The 5,574-nt window shown below is 42.1% G+C and overlaps 1 protein-coding gene across 1 annotated transcript in view; it reads left to right on the forward strand.

The window, feature by feature from the left end:
• Window positions 1-1,879: 1,879 nt before the first annotated feature.
• STAT6 (signal transducer and activator of transcription 6) overlaps window positions 1,880-5,574 on the forward strand; it is a 101,237-nt gene continuing 97,542 nt past the window's right edge. Inside the window, exon 1 of the mRNA XM_018569427.1 lies at window positions 1,880-1,948. The gene's annotated coding sequence lies outside the window, so the exon portion shown is untranslated. The remainder of the gene's footprint in view (window positions 1,949-5,574) is intronic.

The following is a 5,574-nucleotide window of genomic DNA, read 5'->3' on the forward strand; positions in this document are numbered from 1 at the left end:
ATCTCCTGTTTTAGGGTCCCTTGCAGGGTTCTATAGAGCAACCCTTGCGTGTGCTGGTAAGCTGTGTGTCTCTACAAACACATGCACAGCAAGGCAAGACACTCCCCTGCTCCCTGCCCCCTCTCCTTCTTCTGTCTCCAGGCTAGTAGAAGGACAGCTGCTGGAGACTTCTGTCTTGCAGAAGGGTTCCCCGGTTCGAGTCCCTGTCAGGACACTATCTGCAAGGAGTTTGCATGTTCTCCCTGTACTTGTGTGGATTTCCTCCCACACTCCAAAGACATGCTAGAAGGCTAATTGGCTCCTGTCTAAATTGGCCCTTTATGTGTGTGAGATAGGGACCTTAGATTGTAAGCTCCTTGATGGCAGAGACTGATGTGGATGTGCAATATATAATTGGGAGAGGTATATAAATACCAAAAACAAATAAATACTGGACAGGAAATTCAGGGAAGCGGGGCTGAGAGAGTTGGAACCAGATGTTTAGAAACATGATAACTAAGGGGTCTATTCACAAAGCTGCCGAAGGATCTAGCTGTAGCTTCGGCTGATCCTTCGGCTAGCTTCGGCCCCAGGACCCCTTCGGTTCAGTAGAACTGAAGGGCTGCTGTAGGGGCTATTCACTATAGCCCGTACAGCTCCCGCAGTTGGCCGAGCAGCTCAGTCGAGCTGAAGGCATATGTCTCGGCTAGACTGAGCCGAGGTGAAAGCCGAAGCTGGCCTGCTACTGACAGCTGGGCGGAGCCAGCCGTCATCTCACGGCTGGCACCAGCCACTTGCAGAGACACATTAGCGTCTCTGGTTACCAGGTAACCAGGGACGCTGATCTGTCATTACTCTCCAGGACGCTCTGGGAGTCTCCCGCTACTTGATAGCAGCTCCCGGCCGCCCGGGAGAGAAGCACTTTCTCCAGGAAAGGTCAGCCAGAAAAACAAACAGCATAGGCATGCATAGCTACATTCCTATTGGCTATTTCACTTTGCAATAGCCAATAGCAAACAAGCTATTGCACCCGCCCACTGCTGCTGTTAATCAGCAGAGGGGACCTGAAGTTCTCCATCAGGTCCCCTTCTAATGATTGACAGCAGCAGAGGGCGGGTGCAATAGCCAGCTTGCTATTGGATATTGCAAATTGAAATAGCCAATAGGAATCTAGCTATGCATTCCTATGCTGACTTTTTTATTGTTTTTATTCTGATAGCAGCAGCTGTCAGAATAATAAAAAAAAACAACTTGCAGATAGCAAAGAAGCTATTGCTTCCCCTGCAATCTGCAATTATGTCAATCATTTTCTGTTTTTTTCCCCCACTTTTTTTGACTGTTTTTCTATTCTGCTCGGTACCACAGAGCTACCGAGCACAATAGCCGAGCCGAATGCAGCGGCATTCGGCCATTCAGCGGCATTCGGCCATTCACAAACTGCTATTCGGCATCTATGAGAATAGGCCAAACAGCAGCGAGTAGCCTGCCTGAGGTTCGACTCAGCCGATCCAGATGTTGGATTGGCTGAGTTGAACTCCTTCTGCACTTCTGCTGAACATGTTCGGCCGACCCAAAGCCACCCGATGTATGGCTGATTTCAGCCGATATAGTGCTGAGATCAGCCATACAAGCCGGAAGTGAATAACAGCGTTCGGCTCACTTCACTTCGGACCGGTTATGCACTCGGCTGCCTACAGCAGTTTTGTGAATAGACCCCTAAGTGTTTGGGCACAAATTTAAACACATACTTTGTTGGTCAATGTGTATTTGTTTGATGTGGATTAATGATTGAAATCAAGTTTGAGAGTTTAATACTACTTTAAGTCTCCTATCTTTAATGGTTATGAAAGAATGCTGCTTTCTTGCTGATGCTTTGATGTTTATTTTACAGGTTGTTTTGCAACCACCTCCCACATTTTCTCCTGATCACGGAAGAGCTGGCAACTTTTGTTCTAGGAGAAAAGAAAGGGTAAGTGACAACCTAAATCTAAAGTGATTGGTCAGATGCTTAAAAGGAACCAAGCAAAAATGGCAAGCACATTAGCCAGATATAGTGAGCAATGTCTTTGTAAATGTCACAATTTAATGGTACATTTAATCTAGGTTCTGCCATTTTGAAAGGTTAGTAAACAGAGTTGTACATTTCTATCACTGCTCAAAATTGCTTAATATCACATTGTGATTACTTGGCAATGGTAGCTTGAATTTAAAAGTAAAAGTGATTTCTATATTTCTTTCCTCTGCTTTACAACACTGCAATCTTGCTCGACATACAACTGATGCACTTTAAAGTGAATTTGTCACCAGGGTGTTTGAACATTGGCTATGTCATAAATTGCACAACTCATCATGTTTGCAAATGTTGCTTTGCTGAGTCTGTCTGTTTTTGGATTCAAGTAATGCCAAATTACCGCAAAGGGCAGCAATTTTAATTTCAAATAATTATCAGTAGGGTTGCACAGATACCAAGTACAGTACTCGGTACAAGTACGAGTACATGTACCGATACTTTTGAGCTCCAAGACTACACTAGAGAAAAATTCCAAAGTTAGGAGGCAGCTGTCATTTGTAAGGAGCACACGGAGCTCCTGGGATTTGTACATCTCTGTTTTAATGTACGATTTTGTTTTTATAAATATAAATAAAAGGATGCACAGATACCAGTTTTGCGAGTACGAGCACTGGTACTTGCCGAGTACTTACAAGTACGAGTACTGATAAATTTTTGTTTATTATCATGTGACAGTTTTTCTAAAACAATACAGACTAATGATTTCAGGACAGTGGTGGAGCGCCTGAGCCAGGTCCCAGCTGCAACTCTGCAACCCTGGTAGTTCTCATGAAAATGCCAACTATCTGCACTGGTACTCGAAAAGTATCTGTGCATCCCTAATTATCAGTCTTTAGGCACTTTCCTACAAAGCCAGAGCTGTAAATAAAAGGAGCTAAGACTGCTGTGTTTACACCTCTGGTTACTTAGCAGTAGCATCATTACCAAGAAAAATTGTTTCTGCATTGCTTCACTTTGCTCTAAAAGCCTCTGATGTTGCTCTTAGTATTCTAGGTTTAATTTATTGTAAAGCTGTGCAGTTGTATAAAACCATATGTTCTTTGACAGGACATTCAATCCTCGTGAGCGCACTAATGCGCAGGTGAAACTCGAAAAATTAGAATATCGTGCAAAAGTTCATTTATTTCACTAATGCAACTTAAAAGGTGAAACTAATATATGAGAGAGACTCATTACATGCAAAGCAAGATAATTCAAGCCGTGATTTGTCATAACTGTGATGATTATGGCTTACAGCTCATGAAAACCCAGATCCACAATCTCAGAACATTTTTGGCAGTGTGGGCAGGTGCCAAGTCCTGCTGGAAAATGAAGTCAGCATCCCCATAGAGCTCGTCTGCAGAAGAAAGCATGAAGTGCTCCAAAATCTCCTGGTAGACGGCTAAGTTGCATTAGTGAAATAAATGAACTTTTGCACAATATTCTAATTTTTCGAGTTTCACCTGTATTATTTGATTTTATAATAAATATACACGAATATGGAGAAGTAATTTTTGTGGCAAAACAGCTCTCGTTCATATTCCAGGGTATACTGTATTTGATCAATTTTGTCTTTGTGTTGTCCCTGGCTCCTGCAGTGCAAACTTATTATCAATCACTGTATGTTTTATATCAGTCGTGCTGGTTTTCAAAGGTGCAGCTTTTTGTCCTCATGGTTACATTTGGGCTGCTCTTACTACCAGAGTAGCATCATCTAATTGCCAATCTGATTTGTTTGGGGCTACTGAAACTTTCACCTTTGTCTGTGGCTCTACTGCTGACTTCTACAGTGTTCTATGTGGATTGTCAAGGCCTCCTAATCTGTATGATTATTTTTTTGGCTCCCAGTATCAACCTCAGGTGTTGATTTATAGACATTAGATTATGACTTAATCCACCTACAAAACAGTGTCCGTCTAATGTCTACAGCATCTGTAATTGAGCTCAGTGTTTGCAGGTTCCCCATTCCTGATTCTATAACTGCAGGCGCCCAAGGCTGGATTTGTTATTAGGCCACATAGGCTGTGGTCCAGGGCACTGTGTCCACCAGGAGTGGTGCCCAGCAAGCCCTTTTGAAAGTCTACAATCCACCCATTAGCATCCAGTGCTATTTAGGCTCAGATAAACTAATTCCCTGTCAAATACCATGCACCACTTCCCTACAAACAGCAGCAATAAGCAGCAGCAACGTTGATTTGCTGAACAGTGGAGAAGTGCCCATTTATATTGGTGGTCATTGTCAGAAAGCTAAAGAGATCATTGGTGTCAGTGGTTGCTTATCTGAGTGCTGGTCCCATGCCACTCACTAATGGAATGACATCCATGTTGATAGGGTGACTATAAAATCACTGTCAAGCAATGAATCAATCTGTATACTGATGGAGAAATGCACACATGATGGTTTTCAAAATTTGCAGTTAAAATTTTCCCAGGTTTTTGACATGTCGTCTTAGAGTGGTTTTTAACCTTTTTTTCTGCTCATGTCAATATGGTGCTGATTGTGTTTCTGCTAACATGTTTCTGGTTGTGTCAGTATGGAACGGATTCTGTCTCTGTGGACATGTTTCTGCTTGAGTCTGTTATTTGTATATGTATTTACCATGATTTGGTCGTATTCACTCATTTCTTTTGTTTTGTTGATCTTTTGCTTTTCTTCTTAGGATGACACTTTCCAAATTAATCTATTGTAATTGTTTATCTGGATACTTTGATGTGGAGATTACTCATAATAATATTTTGACGGGGTTTGTGTATACTTGTTTAATGACTGTACTTTTTAGTTCTTTATTAACCATGTTGATGGGATTATCTTTTTGTGCACAGTGTACTTCTTTAAAGGAGTCTAGACTCAGGCAACTAGACTAGATGTAGGCAACTTTTTGCTTTAGACATGCAAGACAATTTAGTTGTAAATGATATAGCACATACAGTAAACATTCTACGGACACTGTAGTGGAACTCTAAACTATCACTAAGCTTCCAGTTCTTAGTGCCAACCACCTAATGACACAATCAGTCAGTAATGCCATAATGAGAACCAAGTGTCCTATTCCTCCTGATCCTAATAGAAGTGGCAGTTCTAGAAAGATAGGAACACAGAAGATTGAAAGGAGAAAAATACCAAATGGTCCATCAAGTCTGCCCCTTTTTAAATGTATTATTGGTTTGTTATTTATTTTGTAGACTGTACCACCTTAATGGAGTGGCTACTAGAAATTTAGTGTTGCCAGAGCTATATTATAGTTGGCAGGCTGAATTATAGTTGGCATTTATCTGGTTAATTCTAGCTGTTCTGACATTGTACTTGCCTAAGTGGGGTCTGACCTTGCTGCAGTGTACTACAGCCAATGGGAGGATGTGTGTGTATGGCTCACGAGCCAATCACTGTGAATTTCATGGCCAGTCGTGCATGCCGGGGGAGTGCATATATACTCAGGGAAATTGCTATGTGCTCAGTCTAGTTCCAGTCTTGTTAGAGATCAACCTGCCCCCAGGCTTTGCCTGGGGGTGGGAATGCTGAAGTGTGGGAAATGTTGCCTAGGCCT

The sequence above is a fragment of the Nanorana parkeri genome, unplaced genomic scaffold (genome assembly GCF_000935625.1).
Source record: "Nanorana parkeri isolate BGI_ZX_2015 unplaced genomic scaffold, ASM93562v1 scaffold35, whole genome shotgun sequence".
NCBI classification, from domain to species: domain Eukaryota; kingdom Metazoa; phylum Chordata; class Amphibia; order Anura; family Dicroglossidae; genus Nanorana; species Nanorana parkeri.